Genomic DNA, 20100 nt, shown 5'->3' on the forward strand with positions numbered 1-20100 from the left:
ACTAGCAACCTATACAGTTGAAGTAAAAGTAATTATTGCCTAAGAAGCAATGAAACAGGGTTGTTTAAGTTAAAGAGTTCTTCACTGAACTTGGGTAGATCACATGTCTGTTGACTTAATAGTTCTTCATTGCAAAATGCGTAGAACCACTATTGTAGCAAGAAAGACTAGATCACAAAATAAACATACTCAAAAGATCTTATCATCTATCTCGAAGAACATTCGATGAAAAGGATATTAAGATTCGCAAAGCATGATAACTAAACCTATGCAACAAGTGAGAAACAACACTCACATTGTGGCACTGGAAATCAAGCATAGCTTTGAATTCCATGAACTGTTTTAAAGATGGGTTTGAGGCCCATGGTTATAAAACATTGGGGTTGAACATTTATCATATATGAAATGTATTTTCATATTCCATTTAATCTTGGTTTAGTATTAAATGATGAGTCCCTTCAAATTTGACGATATATTCAAGATAGACTGTCAGGACCAGTCATGTGACTAAGAAATGTCTATCAAGTGAACTTGAATGTCAAAAGTTGAAAATGGTCTCTGGTCGGAGTTTTCTATAAAGATGGACGCATAGAAAACGTTAGACGACTAGAATGCAAGATGACTAGTAGTTCTGTTTCTTGAACTATGTGGACATGGCAATGTCATAATCATTTGCATAGATACTTACTTTGGGAAGACTATTATCGGACAAGACCTATGAAACTTTACTGTAAGAGATGAATATCTGTCATAAGTAAATTTCATTAAAATTATTAGACACTAAATCCTCAATACCTGAGTGATTTGAGATTACTTGTTTGAGAACTGGTTGCTTTGACGTTGACCAACCGTCGCACCGTAAAAGGAGGCTATAAAGGCAACGCTCAGGTAATCACCTATCAAACGAAGTCTAATCTCAAGATCGCAAGATTGGGATTGTCCTCCCATAAATCGGGATGAGATGCTTAAAAGTTGTACAAGGCCACTCGGAGAGCTAGAAACTGTGAAATGCATGGCCGTGCTCGGATGAATCATAGGCTATGATTATCTGTTTATTTGATCAGTTGAACTCTGAAACCGAGGAACACCTCTGGACATAATAAGGATGACAACTCTTACCTTATGTTCAAGAGCAAGCATCGAGCGACAAAGGAATTAGGAAATGCACACTTGTCCCTAAGGACAAGTGGGAGACTGAAGGAAATAATGCCCTTGGTCCAAGTATGCATTCTAAGTTAAGTCTAATAAGTGCGGTTCAGTATTAATTAACAAGTTAATAATTCAGTGAGATCAAGTGAGCTGAATGCCTAGCTAGAGGCCGCTTCAGTTTAAGTGGAATTAATGATATTAATCCACAGCTTACTCTTGACTGAACCCGTAGGGTCACACAAATAGTACGTAAACGGATCAAGTATTTAATGGCATTAAATACTCTATCTATGGATATTCGGAATCGACGGATCTTGGTTTCAGTGGGAGCTGAGATCGTCACAAGCAAGAAATGAATACTCCGGAAACGATGATATTGCCGGAAACGGAAATATGGATCGTATCGGAAATATAAATATTATCCAAGTCGTAGATGTTGCCGGAAACGGAAACATGGTACGTATCGGAAAATATTATCGGAAATGGAAATATTGCCGGAATCGGAAATATTGCCGGAAACGGAAATATTGTCAGAATCGGAAATATTATCGGAATCGGAAAATAATTCGGGAAACGGTAATATTAAATATTTGTTCGAAACGGAAATTGATTCCGGAATCGAAAATATTAAATATTGTTCGTATCGGAAATGAATTCCGGAACCGGGAATTTAATCGGAAGCGTATCGTACGAATAAGCATCGGACGAGGCCTGCCGGACGAGGGCCCAGCACGAAGCCAGGCCATCGCCCAGCAAGCCAAGCGCGCCACACGAACAGCCAAGGCCACGCCAGGCCCAGCACAAGGCCAGGCCCAGCAGGCCATGGCAGCGCGCGCAGCGATGGGCTGCGAGCTGTGCTGCTGCTCGCGTGGGCTTGCGGCTCGCGTGGGCCGAGCGGCCGTGTGGGCTGTGCGCGGGCATGGCCTGCACGCTCGTGGGTCATGCTCGTGTAGAGTTTGTGTTCACATACGAAACCTAAATTGTGTAGGATTTGTTTGATGATTAAATTCCTAATCCTAAAAGGATAAAATTAATTAGTTAGAGTCCTACTAGGATTCTAGTTTAACTAATTAGTTTCCTAATAAGAATCCAGTTCCTTTTCCATACCTCTATAAATAAGGGCCTAAGGTCATTATTTGCAGAAACGATTGAAGTATTCAAAGGGTAAGTTTTTGAAATAAAATTAACCATACACTTGCAAACACTAGCCGAAATTCCTAGTAACCTTAAGGGCGATTCTAGTTGGTCTAACTTGAGGCGGATCCGGACGTACTGTGGACTATCTACGGAGGGACGACATTTGGAGTCCTAAAGACTTGTTCTTGTTCGGTTCGGGCACAGTTAGGGAAGGCACGCTACAACATGTATGCATCAATTCTATGCTAAATGATTATGTGAATATAATATGCTTTCCTGGCTTTATGGTTTTTCCGCATGATTTATGAATTGTCATATGTATCATAACCTAACATGACGGCCCAAAAACCAAAGTATAAAAGGTTCAACGAATTCAAACATAATTAAAGTATAATAAAATAGTTCAAAGTACGAAAGAATGCAACTCTCTCAATCATCCCAAGCCACATGATTTCGATCTACCAACCTGCTATATTATTCTACTCCCCATCAATGCAAGTGCAAATGATAGATCATCATTAAGGCAAAGGCCATGACCAAAAGACATAAAGCACGTAGTCAACAAAAGCTGAGTACTTACAAGAATAGAGTGAAACAAAACTATAAAAATACATCACTCACTAAGTACTAATCAACATGCAAAAGCCATTTAATAATTAACAAACAAATCATGAATACAAGACTCGACTCTTGACTCGACTCTTGACTCACAATTTAATTAGAATAAGCTTCGAACGGGCCAAATGAATATTCCATAAAGGAAGGGTGATGGGAGCCAACCATACACCAAATAATAAATAATAAAATCGGGCCATACCGAGTGTCGGGCCATACCGACGGAATTCCTGTGCATAATATAAATGAAACAACGTCTTGTATCATTAGTAGGAGATCAAGCTTTCCGGCAAGTCTCCCCCCATTGTTCATACTCAAGATATATACGTTCCAAGTGTTTTGAAGCTTGTTCTGGTTGCACTTTACGTTTATTAATACTTTATTAAAGGTGAACTCAAGACTCAACACTCATACACACATACACTTAATAAACAACAACCAAAACGATCTTATTTTAATGCTTTAGGACTTGTGATCAATAAGGTAAGACACTTGTGAAATTACTACCAGGTTCCTTCTCACAAAAGTGAGATTCCACATCATGCCCATTAACATGAGGGTTGTGCCCTTGCACGACAAATCCTACCTTTCTCCAATGTTTAGATTTTATGAATAATTGTAACAATCAGTAAATTCACTAAATTCAAAAGGTAAACCAACAAAGTATCATTATTCTATTTGTGGTTTATATATTGGAGCAATTGGGTTGGTTGGTTTCCTAATATACAAAGCAATTGAAAGATTTGTTCAAGGAGGGTCATTTAGGAGGAAAGAGCAAGATATCTTGAGGCATTATTTGCCGCAAGTTGAAGCTGCTTCTTTTTTAAGCATAACTAGCTTCTGACCCCGTTCATTGATATAGTGGTTGATAAACAATATTTGAAAGTGCTAATTTTGTTGAGGGCTTGTGATTTTAGTGGTAATATATGATTTATATAGAGCTGAAATTTAAAAGTTGAAAAAAATATGAATTAAATGGTGAATTAATGAGGAAGATGAAGTGGAAAAGGTGTTGAAACTGTAAAATACTCCGTATAACAAATAACAAAAGAAAAAAAGGGAACAAATTAATGGATTAAAGATGGGAATGACACATGTCATCTAATAATCTATGGTCTTCCTTTTTAAAGACTAGGTATAGATATATAGATTTTGGCATTTTTGTGGCAAAAAGCTTTGGGGTTTGGCCTCAATTTATGATCTATTTCATGTTATGGAGTAGTTTTGCATTCTCATTTTCAGCTGAAATTCTCTTAATTTGCTTCCAAAGACCAACCACAAATGCATGTGGAGCTTCCCTTATTGCATTTACAATTGGGGATGGGGTTATATTCTTGTTGATACTCAGAGAACGAGTTTCGCCACAACGATCCTGATTCACTCGAACCAGTATCATAATTCCATGATTTGAATCATCTCTATTATATAAGCCAAGAGGGGAGGGACATTTCAGTAACATTACTTTTGGTGTCCCCAAGAAAAAAGACTAAAATATCCCCACTCCTAATTTACACACCGGCCTCCATTCCAAACCCTAAATTCTTTGTGTCTCTTTCACTGCACCCTTACTCTTTCTCTCTCTACTCCATCTCCCTATCTCCTCCGTCTCTCACTAAACCCTAAATGCTTCATTCTGTCCTCCGTCTCTCGATGTCGCCTCCATCGGAAATTGCGACGGAGGAGATCGTAGTCGCCACCATTGTTCAGACGACCTCCACATATTTATTTCTCTCTAATAACTTTCTCTCTCTAGAGACTTCTCACGACTGACAATCGGAGCAACGATTTCAACGCTCTACAATTCCGCCAACGCAACAGAGGATCCTGCAATTCCAATTCACCCTCCTCTAAATTCAAATTAATTATCTATTATTTTTAATTTTCTGGGTTTTATTTCAATTTTAGGGTTTTAATTACAATTCCAATTTTTTTAGTTTTGTTGCAGGTTACAATTGATTGTAATTTGTTGATTTTTGTTCAATTTCTTCGTGAAGGGCTTCCTATAAGAGTTATTGAACTTGATAATGCGTAATTGAATTCGGGTGAGATTTCAATAAGTTTGTTTAAATTTTCATTTTTTTTCCAATAGATTTTGGAGATTTTTGTTGATTTGATGTGTTTTCTCCGATTTTATTTGAATTTCTTACCAGGCTCAGGGATTACAGGCGTATCAAAAGATCCTTGACGATTTGAGAAAAGCTCTGTGAGTTTAATTTTTATTTTTTCAATTTTTGTTGGGTTTTTTAAATTTATTTTTGCTTGATTTCTGTAACTTTAAAATGGATATGTTCCATGTTTTACAGTGAGCAGCCATTTGTAGATTTCAATAAAGTGGCAAATCATGCTAATCAGTTTAAGGAGAGTAGTTCTAGGTATTTCCTGACTCTCAATCTTGAATTTTGTATTTCTAGGTTCCATATCTTTTTTTGAGCTTTGAATCTTTATTTTGAATAAAAAATGATGTGACTTTGTTTGTTGTTGAATTAAACCGATACAATTTGAATATGTGTGTCAAATTTTCAAATCCCTGCTTTAGAATATGTGTGTCTGTATTTTGAATAAAAAATTATGTGACTTTGTTTGTTGTTGAATTAAAACTGATACAATTTGAATATGTGTGTCAAATTCTCTATTTCTTGCTCTAGAATATGTGTGTCAAATTTGATTCCTTGCTCTCTGTTTCTCTGGGTCTGAAGAGATGAATCAAGATGGTAGTGGTGGTGGGTGGTTTGTTGGTGATGGGAAGAAAGAAGGGAGTAGTTCAAGTAGCGGTTGGAGCGAAGCGAATTTAATTCCGTCTCTCACATTTACCTTGCTTGGAAAAGTTCTATTGTTTTTGGTCTTATGGCGTCTGTTGATTTAATTCTTGGATTATTTCCTGAAATATATTGTTTATGGATGTTAATCTATCATATGCTGTCATTAGAACTTTTCTAATCTATCATTGGATGTAACAGTTCTATTACTTCAATATGACCACAAATAATAAAACTTTTCTAAGACCATATTATAAAATTGGAAAGAATATGGACAGGATATGAGTCATATAACAGCAATTTTGGAACTTTCAGTAATAGAGTCAAACCAGTTGGTAGTTTATTTTAGCTGGTTCCATTTCGTTAATGTCAACTTTGTTATTAGTTTGTTGCTGTAATAGTTTACACTTTCTTATTCAATTAAAAAAAAAATTACCGAGTTTTTATTTTTAATTTTGTTTTTATTCCAGATTTGCAAGAAGATATGATGATTTAATACCCAATATATTTGTCTGAATTCAAATTGATGAATTCTATTTAATATGCACTACCATCTGATCTCGATATTGTGCTTCTTAATCCAAATTTTTAAGTTTTGTGTGTCATCGATGATGAATTTTTCTATTTTTAAACCTAATTCTCCACAGATTAAATAAAATGAATGTAAACCATTAAACTGAGATTACACTAAATGAATTAATTTGCAAAAAAGTTTTAAATATATATTATCGAATTTTCCTTGATGAAAATTTTATCCGAATTTATCATGAGTTAATTTCAGTGATAAATATGATAGTAATCACCACATTTCGGCGGAGATTGCATAATATTTCTATTGAATAATGGTTTTTCCCAAGGTATCTAGCGCCTAAACTAGCTGATAGTTAGGTGCTTCGTGTTTTTGGGCGCAAAGTGAACAGATATTGGGACAAATATTGTTTGATTTCCACTACCTTTCTGTTACTTTTATTCTCTGTTTATATCTTTATATTTTCCCCAAAATCATTACCCTTTTAATGAATGTGCAATGTGTATAGTTGACAGTGTAATCAATGGGATACGTCATTAATTCTTTAGGTTTTTCAGTCCATACTCATAAGCCTTTGGATAATTAAGAGGGTACATATGCTGATTCTCATAATTATGTGAACCCAACAGGCTCGGATCCCGTGTCAGCAGAGAAGGCATTGAATCATGAACTTGACTGTACTACTCCTAATGAATAAAGAGAGGTTGAGATAAACCATCCCGAAGTTGAAGGGTCTGAGACATCAGGGTCTACTGAATTCAGCACAGTTCATGTCGATGTTTTGGCTCCCTGTCCTGATTCAGCCCCTGATGTAGAATATATTGCTGAAATGGTTTTTATTGATTATGTTGAAGTGAAGAATCTGCTTGAGGGAGATCAAGTATCACCGTATCAGTTGTAGGTTGTGCCTTCTCTCGGCTTCTTTTGTCTCTTTGTTTTTTTCGTTCCCACCTTCACTATCTTTCCTCAAAATTTGATTAAAATTAATTAATTACCATCAACCCCAACCCCCTCCCCCAAATGAGTAATTTTTTTTGCTATGCTTGAGTTTAAAATTTGCTGCAATTCAGTAGGTTGTTGATAGTTCTTTCCTTTGATTTGTGTTGATTGATTAAATTAAATGGAAAAGTTATGATATTGCTTTGTAGAACTATAGAAATACTTACCTCTTAGCTGATTGGTAAGGGGTCGTTGTTTGAAATTCATATACAATGTACCTGAGTCAAGGCAAGGAGAGAAGGTTAATTTTTGTCAGTATGCTTTAAGTCTGGAGTTGATCGGGTTTGGTAGAGTTCTTTATGGCTCCTTTAGTGTTATAATTAAGATTTGTCTTCTGGTAAGGTGTAAAATGTGTGCTACAGTTATCATTATGAGTAGTTGTATATGTTCCCCAACTTTTGAGCTGAGGATAGTTCTGTAAGGAAATTGTGCAGAATTTGCAAAACCTGACTTCTCTTGAGCTTGGGTGTTGTATGACCTATGTCTAAGTGAGATTCTAAGTATTTGAGATGGAAAAGTTCAATAAACATACTTAGAAAGAAAAGGAAGCCTAAAAATATTTGTAGACTATAAGGAAACAAGGTTTAAATAAGCTACCATTCAATCTTAGCGCAGCTGACAACTCAGAAGCTACCTTTCGAGTTGCAGCTTAGGTCTTGCTACTGACATGATATCAAACTTTGACCTTTTTCGAAACCAAACTCTTGCTGATAGGGCTTCAAGATACACGTTGCCAATTCCAAAAGATGAACACACTTGACTCTGTGTCTGAGTGAGAATGAGTGAGACAGAAAAAAAATTCAGAAAATGAGCTCTAAATCCATGGAAGTAGCCAACAACTCCATCAATTCCTCTCCACCAAGCCAAAGGTAATCAATTCATCGTCTAATTTCAACTTAATTTCATCACTAATTTGTTCTTAGTTCCTGCTAATTTACTCAATTAATACAGCCAAAAGGTACCAAACACACTAACTTAAAGCATATGGACAGAAAAAATCCATTTACTGCATACAGGGAAATCAGAGGTTAAGATAGCAGAGCTCTAGAGAGGTAAAAGGCTATGTCATACTTCAAACCAAAGCATAACAATGGTTAACAATTTAATGTTGCGATGCTTTTTATATTAATTTTCATCGCAATAACGAAGGATAAGCATAATCATTCAACTGTTAAACAACAATTCCATGCCTAAAATCAATTTTTTCAATTCGTAACCCATATTTCACAATAAATCCATATGATGTCCATATGCTTTTTAGTGTTATAATTGTAATTGACATATAGTGAGATGGATGACTTTTGAATTAGAATGAGCAAAGTAATATGATTGTTGATGATTGTTGATGGGCGTGTATATGGTATAAACATCATTTAGTATGATTCTACCAATACTGATGATTGTAATTAATGATTAAAAGTAATCTGAAATTTGTTGATCTTTTCAAGTCTACTCAAGAAGGATTTGTTAATGCAGACAATGCTGCAGCTAAGCACAGGAGATTACCGCTAAGGTCCAACTAATGGCATGGTGTTTGAGGCAATGCAGATCCTCTTGAGCTTTATCGGGCTCACATAGGTTTCACAAACGCCGTGATCAAATTTCATCTACTATTAGCTTTAAGTATGTATTATTTTCTATCGTGTATATTGGTTTGTTTTATGTCCTATTTGTGACGCTCTCTGCCATTAACTTTTCGGCAGTGTTGATCCATTTCTTTCTCTATCGTGTTGCTAATAATTAAGACCTCACTACTTTGCGAATGATTTTTAGTGCCTAATATTTGTAAAACTCCGCATGCATCGCGTGCATATAATACTAGTCTTACATATTGTATGCCCGTGGTTGGGTTCTTGTGGATGTCTCTTTGAAGGTTGCAACAATGGTTGTGCAGATGGGTGAGTTTACTAGGCCATCTTAAACACTTTAAAACATATGGGTAGTTGGTGAGTTAAGTTTTAAATAAGTGTATTTGATGCAATAAGTTTATGAACATACTGTATTTGGTGAAAATTAAGTTTATGACTTATGGAGCACTAACGGACTATCTAAAATTTGGATATTTAGTACATTTCTGAAATAATATGGGAATTTTATGTATTTTGAAAACTTGGAGGATATTGGTGCATTTCGCGAAATTTTGAGGGCATTTTATAAAAATATCGTTAAATATTTACAACACAAAGTTATGATTATTAACTACTGAGTACCACAAATTAACCAAATTTAGAATGATTATATACTTTCTCTGTTTCGAAATAATAAGGACACTTACACAATTCACAACAACCAACATACCTGATTGGAAATTAAGAAATAAGTATGAGGAAAGTGGAATGTTGTAAAAAAAGAATAATAAAAAATTAGATTGAGTGAAGAGGTGTAAGAAAAGAAAATGAAAAATCGGGTGAGTGGAAAGTTACGAGTAAAAATAATTTGTTGTGTTTGGTTGTTAGAGGATTGGCAAAAAATTAGAGCATTTGGACAAGAATTAGGTTTGACCAATCTAGGTGTTTGGAAGTAAGAGGATGAAATAGGGGATTGAGATGAATCTTCTAATTCCAAAAAAGTTGCCCCATGCAGCTTTTTCAACTAGAGAATTGTATTGGGTAAACTGAAACGATGATTTAGTCCTCAAGTTTGCAAAAATTACACTATATAAATCATGCCCACAAATTTATCATTGGATTAACCGGTTCGCGGTAGCTTAATCAATTAATTCAAGTAAAGGTAACAACCCTTGCAAAAACATATAAGATTAAATCATACTATGATTAAATCATAGAAAATGTCATAAATATTTGAGTAAAAAAAAATTATACACAAAATTACAAGACGCTATTTATTTGCAAAATAAATATAAAATTAATCATCAAAAGAGAACACAAATAAACTAATTTTAAAAAGAAAATCATGCAAAACCAAGGAAAACATATCAAAGGATAATCAGAGGATGGAGCTCATGGAGGCATGGAGTAAGACAAGAAAAAGGAGGAGAACGAGGAGGCAGTGGGAGGGAGGATGGGTGAAATATGGTTGGTATACTTTTCTTTGCTTTATTCACTTTAGTACTTAACTTTAGTACTTTCCTACTTTATTTACCTTTTTATTTTTATTTTATTTGACTAGATAGTTTTCTTAAATAAATAATGTATAATACATTTTTTTAAAACGAGTTTCTTTATGAATTTAATGTGAACTTATTTCTTAGTCATTCCTATTTTGAGACATTTAATAATGTATTTTCGTAAAAGTTGTTAGGATTAACAAATTGAATTTTTTTTATAAATATTGTTAATTATTTTCATGTTAGTACGTTTTACTCCCATAAAAAATCTAACCATACACATCCATACATTAAGCAATTACTAATTCTCTATAATGAAATAAGTCAATGTCTTTATTGGTAATTTTATACAATTAAACAACTATTATATATCAGTTATATACCAAACACTTTTACATAATCAGCTAATACAATCAGTTAGTCGGACAAGCTAATACCAACAGCTAGCCAAATCTGCTAATATAATCCGCTACAGCTAACCGCTAGTTGCCCAATAGGGCCAATATAAAAATACATTGAGTAGAAATGTAGAATATTGTAAGTAAAGTGAGAAAAAAAATAGCGTGAATGCATTAAATATGGTGAGTCATCTACCACAAGTAGAATAATACACATTTTGCCTATTGTTTTGAAACACTCATATAAGAAAACCGTCTCCATATATTTCGAAAAGGAGGGAGTATTCAAATAAATAGAATTTTGTTGTGTCTTGTGATACTCTAACTAAAAGTCTAGTAAATATTAGATAATAGTCTTCACTTTGTATACGGAGTATGTAGGAGTATCCTCCCACGTAGAAAAATATGTTGTTTAAAATGTCTTTAAATATATCTATGTGCTACATTACATATATTGAATATGATATGGACTTGAGTTATTCGGCCAAGTAGCCGGGCATATATTTGGCATGTAATATTGGGTTGATAATGTGGCTATATAGTACTAATCAAGACTTAGCATGTGACACGCACACGGTTTATTTAATGACATAATTAACGTTAATTTTTTTGCGGTTATTAATTATTTCTTTTAATAGGATAACACCAAGGACAGTTATATAGTAACTATCATATTGGTTTCCTATTTAATCTAATGCAGAAGGTTAATGCTTAATTACGTTTTTCTCATAATTCTCACAAAAACACATGTTCATGAGAATGGATGATCTTGTTGTATTCCGTTCGTACGATTAAGGAATCCTGGGGATAGATTAGCTTTAAATTCCATCAACAATATAATGGGGGCTAATATTATCCCGAGGACAGAGATTAACTCATCTTAATCTAATTTTTGTATTTTAGTTTCCATAGTTCAAAGCATAGTTTCTAACAGTAACGTCAATATTGCTTTATGAGAGCAGAAATTGCTAATTCTATTTGTGTATAAGGTGTCATTTTGTTAACTACTCGGTATATTCCTTGTTGTTTTTGTTCTTAAACTCATAAAGCACATGAGATTTCTCCATTTTGGGCTATGTTTCCTCTTTCCGATTTCCTGCATTGTCGTGCAAATATCACTTGAAAGTTGAAACATTAGTTTTCCTATTCAAACAATCAATTTGATGAAACACTTGCTCCTTATTTTAATATAAACTCGTCAAATGTCAATTAGGATGTGTTCTCTGCCTCTCTTTATTCTTTACCTTAATAAAAACAAGTTTATGTTAAAAAAAGTTAAAATTAAAACAAGTTTCATGTTCAATAAATTCAGATAAGTTTCAATCAAATCTATTTTACACGTCTGATAAATTACAATGAGGTACAATTAATCGATCGGTTCATTTAATTAAGTTCATTTTTGAAATAAGTTCAAGTGATTTTAGGTGAAGAGAATGTACCTTATAGTCTCTTTACTAAGTGGATAAATTGATAACTCTTATCTGAGTTACAATTAGGGACGCCAGCGGTCCAGGACCCTACCCGAATCTGTTGGATCCTACCCTAAACTTAGGGTATGAGTCTTAATTTTTTAGACCCTACAGGGTAAGGGTAAGGGTAAGGGTAAGGGTAAGGGTAGGGTATGAGTATATGGGTATATGAGTTATCGGGTAGGATAGGATAAGGTCCCAATTTTTCAGACCCAAACCCTACCCATAGACCCTTAAGACCTAAACCCTATCAAAACCCTAAACTAGACCGCTCAAATTTTATGAAAGAAAATAAAATGAACAAAAAAATAAAACCCTAAAGCAATTCACAAAATCACTCCTCTAAACTTTAGTCGACACTATAATTCTCTCAGTCAAAGAAACCTCCAACATTGACGTTGTGTAGTTGGGAACTTGAGATTTTACAATTTGTGAGCTTTTGGAAACCTCCAACAATTCGCTCAAATTGTGATGTGTTTAAGGAAAGACAATGATGCTTTTTGGAGACTAATTATTTATTTATTTTAAATTGTCAAATTAATCATGGTCTTGCATTATTTTTTGCGCATTACATTTAATTATATACATCCAACATAAGTTGGTAGAGTTGGTGGAAAACTCACCTTGTTTCTTAGAGGTCATAAGGTCGAGCCCAACAACTACGAAATATTTGGGAGTAGCTCAAGAGAATACTTGCATAGCTGGACTGGTTAACCTATGATAGGTGTTGGTTAAGTGGGGTCCCTTCTTCTTACCTAGTAAAAAATAATCTGATTATATACAAAAAATTCCGATAAAAGTTATTGAAAAAATAAGCATTGGAGACCCGCTACAGACCCTAGACCCTACCTATACCCTACCAGACCCATTGGGTCCGGGTAAGGGTCTTGTAATTTTAGACCCTACAGCCTATGGGGTAAGGGTAAGATATGGGTATACGTCAAGAATTTAGGGTCCGTGTTTGGGTATTGCTAGACGCCTAGACCTTACCCAAACCTTACCCATTGCCATCCCCAGTTACGATGAAAAGATTTGAAAGATTCTATATTTATGATGAGCATGTAAAGTTCCAATTTCACATAAAAAAGTTACAAAATGAACAAAAGACCAACGACACTAGCCTCCTCAAGTACGGAGTATCCCGTTTAGTTCCACGGTTCCACCAGTGGATCTTGAAATATGAGAAGTTGACAAGTTACAACCTTGAAACACACATATTTGACCCAAACCGAACACTAAAATAAGGGATTAATGTCAAGAATTTTCGATAAAAGTTCAAAACGTCGCAGATCAAATGGAGAGAGAGAGCCTAGAGAGAGAAACCATAACCCCAACCAATGGATAATGGTTAGCCGGAGAAAACCCAGAAACACCACCACTATATCCCAAAAAACCTGCTTCATCTATTTCCTCCCCGTAAACACCTGCTGGCAAGAGCTCTTTCACCTTTTCTGCAGATACGGGGAAACTAAAAACATTCACATACCTGCAACTCCCCGTTCTCACCGACGACATTGTTACACTTTCGTCAAATTCAAATCCAGCTTATCCCTCTCCAGTGCAATTAGAGGTGAAGACGAAAGGATCATGGGCAATAACCGCCTTCGCATTCATCCAGCGAAGCAGGACAAAAACGTTCCTGCTGTAACACCCTCAACCACCAATCCCCAACCCCAACCAAGGAAATCCTCATAAAATCCACCCATCAAGAATACCTCTCCCTCCGCCAGAGACCACGGGTCCTACAAGGAAGTACCCCTCAACCAAAAAAAAAACCCCAAGCTTCTGAAAACCAACCACCCAAACTAAAACCAGGACCCCACCATAACCCAATCCCTAACTACAACTAACAAAAAATCCCCCCCAATGAATCGTCACCCCAACCGAATTGTTTCAAATTTGTACCGTTCCTTCGCGAGAAGAATGAGTTCTCGCATATTGGGGGAACACATTGAAAAACCCAGGGATGAAATGGTTTTCAAGGAGATAAATGGTGAAGAATTTATCACCATTAAAGGCTCCAAAATTTCTGATAATGAAGAACTTTTCAAAAGAAGTGCTATAGCAACGAATAATTCTTCGTTTACATCAAACAATATTCTTGAACATATCCTTGGAGAGGGAGTAACCTGTATAATAATCAAGCCAATGGGTGGAATGCTCCACCTATCATTTGAAACCAATTTTATACAAAATAGCAATGATTTAGAGTGAATGACTCAAAATATGGTTTATGAACATCTGAAATGTCAATGAAGTGTGTGCATCAAAGTGGAGAGAAATAATAATCAAGATTTATGGAGTGTCTTTGAGTGAATGGGGATACAACAATTAATTTTTATAATATTGGTTGCATCTTTGGCAAAATCTTGTCAGTTAAATATTCAAAGCTTGACTGTGCAAAAGTCACAATTCTAATTGATTGTCTTTTTCAATCAGTTGTAAGGTAGCAATAGAAATTGTGGAACAATCTCACATAATGTGTGTCTCAAAAGAGTGTCATTATCCAAGGGAGATGGTGAAGACCGCAACACCACTGCAAAATCCCCTCTCCTCTAATGAAGAAGACGACGCCTACAACCCATTGCAATCCAGTCTCAGTCCTCGTGACTTTCTAGATTCTCTAATCAAAACCTTTGAGTCACCAGACAATAATGTTGTCATCATTAATATCACCTCCTCCCAAGATAGAATTATTGGGAATACAAAACTCACCCCTTTGAAACTCCCTGCCAAATCAGATAACAATATTCCCTTGCAGTCAAACAGACACACAACTGATTCATCTCAACCATCCCCTCAACTCCCACCCGCCCAATCAAAATTTGGGCCAACCAAACACTCCTATACGATCCTCTCCTCACAAAAAAGCCTCATTTATCTCAATATCCAACAAGTTTGGACCTCTCATCTGCTTCATCATCCTCTTTCTCATATGGGCCATTATTCCCACCATGTTTCAAGGATAACATTCCCCTCAATGTCAAGAAAACTCCCGCAGCAAAAAGAGCCAGAAAATCCTTCAAGAAAGCACAACGACCACCAAAAATCGCCCATCCTCCTCTCATGCCCTCAGTAATAATCCCCTTCTAACCAACCATGCGCATCCTCAACCCATCACAATAGCTGCCTTCCTTGCTCTTGCAAACCAGTTGGGCCTCAAATATGATGGGTCACCAAGCAATCTACAAGCCCGAATTGAGCCAATTTTGAAGCGCAAGGATGAGGACTGGCATGCAACACAATAAATCCCCCTCTCTTTCCATGTTTTGATTAAATTGATCACTGATGATTGTTCTCTCATGGAATATTCGTGGATTTGGGAAAAAGTCAAGAGAAGTAATTTTCAGCTTAATAAACAAACACTCCCCTCACCATTTGTTTGTTCATGAGACAAAATTAGAAAATTTCAACACCAATTTGATAAACTCAATTTAGAAAGAGGCACAATGTAACACCCCAAATTTCTCTCTTTTTAAAAACCAACCTTTAATTAAATAAAGTCAACCTTAAGAGAAACTTAGGAGTATTACCGCCACGTAATTATGTTAAAGGCTAACTAACTCAACTAATGGAGCGGAATAAATCAAAATATTTCTCTTTATTTTATAATAATACTTGAAATAACAATAATGTATTTTTGAATTAATTTAAAATCAAAACCATAAGAAAATCAAATCCTTAAAATAACACTAACTTATAAGAAAATCAAATCCTTAAAATAAACTTAAACAAAATTCTAACTAGGCAAATTCTCCATTAATCGCGTATGTAAGCATGCCACATCATCACTCAGTTCTTGAAAATTACTCACCAAAAGGTGAACTGGATCAAGCCAAAACAAATAGGAAATACGGGTTAGCGAAAGATATGTACGAATATATGCAAGACATGTAAAACATTTATATATAGTTGAACATACTTTTACAAACCATTTAATTCAAACTTGATTAATTAAAATCATAGAAGATTCATTTTCAATAATTAGAAACTTTCCATAAATAGTAACTTTCCAAATATAGTAACTTTTCAAAAGTATAAACATTTGGAGAATAAAGATTTTTAAAATAGCAACTTTCCAAAATTAGAAACATTCCATGAATAGAAATATCCCAAGTATATAAACTTTCCAAAATAGAAATATTTCAAAAGTAGAAACTTTACAAAAATAGATTTCAATTAGAATATGGAAACTAAACACCTCTTCTTATCTCCCCTTCCTTCCTAAATATGCACACCCCCAAGCTAGTATTCCATCACAATTCTATGCATTGGGGTACTAACCAAATAATGGACAACAAGTGACCCTCGACTTACACAACAAGTGATGCATATACACATAAAAGTTCCATGAAATCCATTCCACCTCGAGACTTTATAAAAGTACAATAATTTCATGAAAGACCATCCAATTCCAACCATAATATAAACCAATAATCCTCCTTTTATTTAATAAAACGTATTTTTAAAGAAAACAACGTATTTTGAAATAAAGATTTAAAAATCATCAAAACCTAACCAAATATTTCGAACACCATTTGAACAAATCCATCATAATTTAAAAATAAACAAAAATATTTAACCTTTCGAAAATCCTTAAACAATTTGCACAAATCCAAAATAAATTCAAAATTAGCGATTCACAATTTCTATTTGAAAACAATTAATAATTCGAAATTAATAGTCAAACCATACATATATTTCAATCATATAATAATTAGTTACATACACGTACCTTGATCAACCAGTGAAGGAAATAATGCCCTTGGTCCAAGTATTGATGAGCGACATTTATGTCGCTCTTAGCTTAGGATTTTATGTTAGTTTTTATACTTTTTTATAGTTTTTAATAGCTTTTTGTGTGAATTTTATAAGTTTCGTTCCATCTTGTGCTTTATAGGTGATTATGATGAAAAGTGATGGAAAACAAGTAGAATCAAGCCAAAACAGGGCTTGTGCGATCGAGTGATGGTTTGTGCGCCCGAAAAGAGGAGTGCAAATGAGTACAAGGAATATCCAGTTCTGTGCGATCGAATGTGCTCTGTTGTTCGGTCGCACATGATTGATTTTTGGAGTCAGAAGGTCTCTAATTTGGGATGCAATCTCAGAGCCCACAATTCGACAGCACAGGTTTTGTGCCACCGAACGTGCTCTGTTGTCCGGTCGCACATATTTGGTTTTTGGAGGCAGAATGTCCCTAATTTGGGATGCGACCGCACAAGGTCATCAACTCGACCGCACAAGAGTTGTGCGCCCACACAAGGCATTTCGTTCGAGCGAATCGTGCTGCAGAGGAATTATGAGCCAAAGAAACTCCATTCGACCGAACATGGTTCTTCGTTCGGTCGCACATGACGAAGGAAATGTTCTTCGCTGCCTTCGCTCGCACAGGCCCCAGTATGCGCTCGAATGACTCATTTACGTTCGATCGCACAAAAGTTCTGTGTGACCGAATGGTTGCGCGGGCTGCTCTTATTCGAATTTTGGCTTCTATTTGGGGAAACCTATAAATAGATTTTTCGATTATTTTGTTAGAGGTAGAATTTTAGTTGATAATTGGAGATTCAAAAAGTTAGTTTTTCGGCATTTCTAGAGAGAGAAACTCTCCTCCATTGAAGCATCAATTTGTAATTCTCTAAACTCTTCTTCTAATTTTGTGCAATTCAATTCGATTTCTTAATTGTTGCTTTTGTTGTGATTGTTGATTGTTCTATAATTCCTTCAATTCTTGAATTCTTCTTGATTTTACTTAGTTACTTTGATTCTTAATTCTCTTGTTGATTGTTCAATTGATTGTTCTAGTATTTGATTCTCTCTTCTTAATCCTTCAATTTCATGCTTGCTAGTGTGGAATTAATGGATTTCTTGATTCCTAGAATGGCTAGTGAGTAGATTTAGGTTAGGGAAAGGGGAGAATCTAGGGGCCTAATTAGGGGAATTTGATGATTTAATTGATTAATGATTGATGTGATTAAATTGATTTAGTGCTAGGATTTTCCATGATCAATTGAGTAGTAGTTGCAAATGCTAGTTGATTGAGTTAGATTGGAATGTATGATTTAGGTTTGGCAAGACATTGTGAGCCTAATTCATGCAAGTGAATGATATCACCTATTATATGCTTGCTAATCTAGCTTAGGCCTATGCGAAAGCTTTCCATAGGCTAGGTTGCTTCGCGTGCTCTATCCGAGAGGTGGCGATTACGTCATTAGTTTTCATTCCCCTAAGTGCTATTTCATTGCATTATTCATGATTACTATAAGGTAGTTCATTTCCCCCCGATTTCCCTAGACTATCCCCAACTCCCTAACGTTTAGCTTCCTTGATTCAATCTAGTGTAATTGTTAGTTTAGCATCTTAGTGATAATTAAAATCAAACCTCTTGTTCGAATTAGCTTGACATTTAAACTCAAGAACCATCGTTTCTTTGGGACGATCCCTTTAGTTTCCACTATGGTTGATATAGTTGGTTAGTTTAGTGGTTTATAAATTTTGTTTGATTGAGGCGTTGATCTTTCAACGACAGAAAAATGCCCCATCAAAATGGCGGCGTTGCTGGGGAACGGTTGTTGTTTTTGAGTTTATGTTGAGACTAATTCATCATTAGAAAATACAAAAACATTGCAATTTCGCTTAGCTTTCTTTTTCCTTGGCATTGCTCACGGTTTTTCTTGAGTTTGTATGCTTTTTAGGGGGCGTGCTCGTCAAAGGACCCTCCATCCTCTTGACCTTGAATTGGAGAGGACACTTAGGAGACAAAGGCGTGTACGGTCTAGCTCATCAAGCAATAACAGATTCACATCGTTGAGTGTTGGTGAGGAACAAAAAGAAAGTGAGCACGTTTTTGAGAACATGGTGCTCCCGGTTAAGAACTTGGGAATACCGGGGGAATTCGAAGCTATATGTGGTATTCAAGCCCCAACAACGGGTGCCAACAACTTTGAGATCAAGCCTGCCTTGATCAATTTGGTGCAAAGCCATCCCTTTTGTGGGAAGAGTAATGAATCACCTCACGAACATCTCAAACAATCCGAGCACTATTGTGACACAATCTAACACAATGGTGTCACATCGGATTATGTGAGGTTGACATTGTTTCGGTTCTCTCTACTTGGGCGAGCAAGTGATTGGCTTGACAAGGAGGTCAAGCCCAACTCACTTCGCACTTGGACCGAAGTGACATGTGCATTCTTAAACAAGTTCTATTCGCATGGGAAGACGGCGGAGTGTCGCCACAAGATTCAATCCTTTGAGCAAAAGCGAGATGAGTCACTCTTCGAAGCTTGGGATCGTTTTAAGGAGTACCAAAGGGAATGCCCTCACCATGGGATTCCTAAATGGTTGTTGCTCCAAACATTTTACTTGGGGTTGAGTCCAAGTTCGAAGACAAGTCTTGATGCGGGGGCGGGAGGCCCCATCATGAATAAAACTGAGGATCAAATAGAGGAAATCATTGAGGATGTAGTTCAAAACTATCAATCTTGGCATGTAGGCACAAGGAATTATGATTGGAAAGGTAGGAGTGAAGATGGTAAGGGTTCGGTGTACGCCATAGAGCAAGCACGGATGATAGAGAAGCTTACCTCACGCTTGGAGAAGCTCGAAAACACACCAAGCCAATCGCCATCACCGTCTACAATCCCTCCTCCCTCGGAAACTCTTCTCTCTAAGGGGAAGGGCAAGGTTAGTTCTTATGGCTCAATGCCTCCGGGCACCTTCTTTTTCGAAAATTGCCAAGACTATAGTCATTCCCCCGATGCATGCCCCTTAGTTCATAACTTGTCATTTTTGGATTATGGCCCTTCGTATGAAGGCGAGTTTGATGTAGAGTATGCTAATGCCGTAAATGAGAGGTCTAGGAATGATAACTCTAACAATCCTAATTTTGCTAGGCAACCTAGAGGGCCCTCCATGTATGGTCCCCACCAAGGCTATGGACAAGGAAGTGGGTATGATAGCCAAAATCGAGGTGGCTATAGAG

General features: G+C 36.0%; 1 non-coding gene and 1 pseudogene across 1 annotated transcript; one reads left to right on the forward strand and one right to left on the reverse strand.

Moving 5' to 3' along the window:
- The first annotated feature begins 6134 nt into the window (after positions 1-6134).
- On the forward strand, positions 6135-6221 carry LOC130464697 (small nucleolar RNA Z195/SNORD33/SNORD32 family). The gene has a single exon (XR_008925052.1). It is a non-coding gene; the product is annotated as a small nucleolar RNA Z195/SNORD33/SNORD32 family (small nucleolar RNA).
- Positions 6222-19349: 13128 nt separating this feature from the next.
- Positions 19350-19450, reverse strand: LOC130464575 (uncharacterized; annotated as a pseudogene).
- Positions 19451-20100: the final 650 nt, after the last annotated feature.

This window comes from Spinacia oleracea, chromosome 6, assembly GCF_020520425.1.
Source record: "Spinacia oleracea cultivar Varoflay chromosome 6, BTI_SOV_V1, whole genome shotgun sequence".
Lineage (NCBI taxonomy): Eukaryota > Viridiplantae > Streptophyta > Magnoliopsida > Caryophyllales > Amaranthaceae > Spinacia > Spinacia oleracea.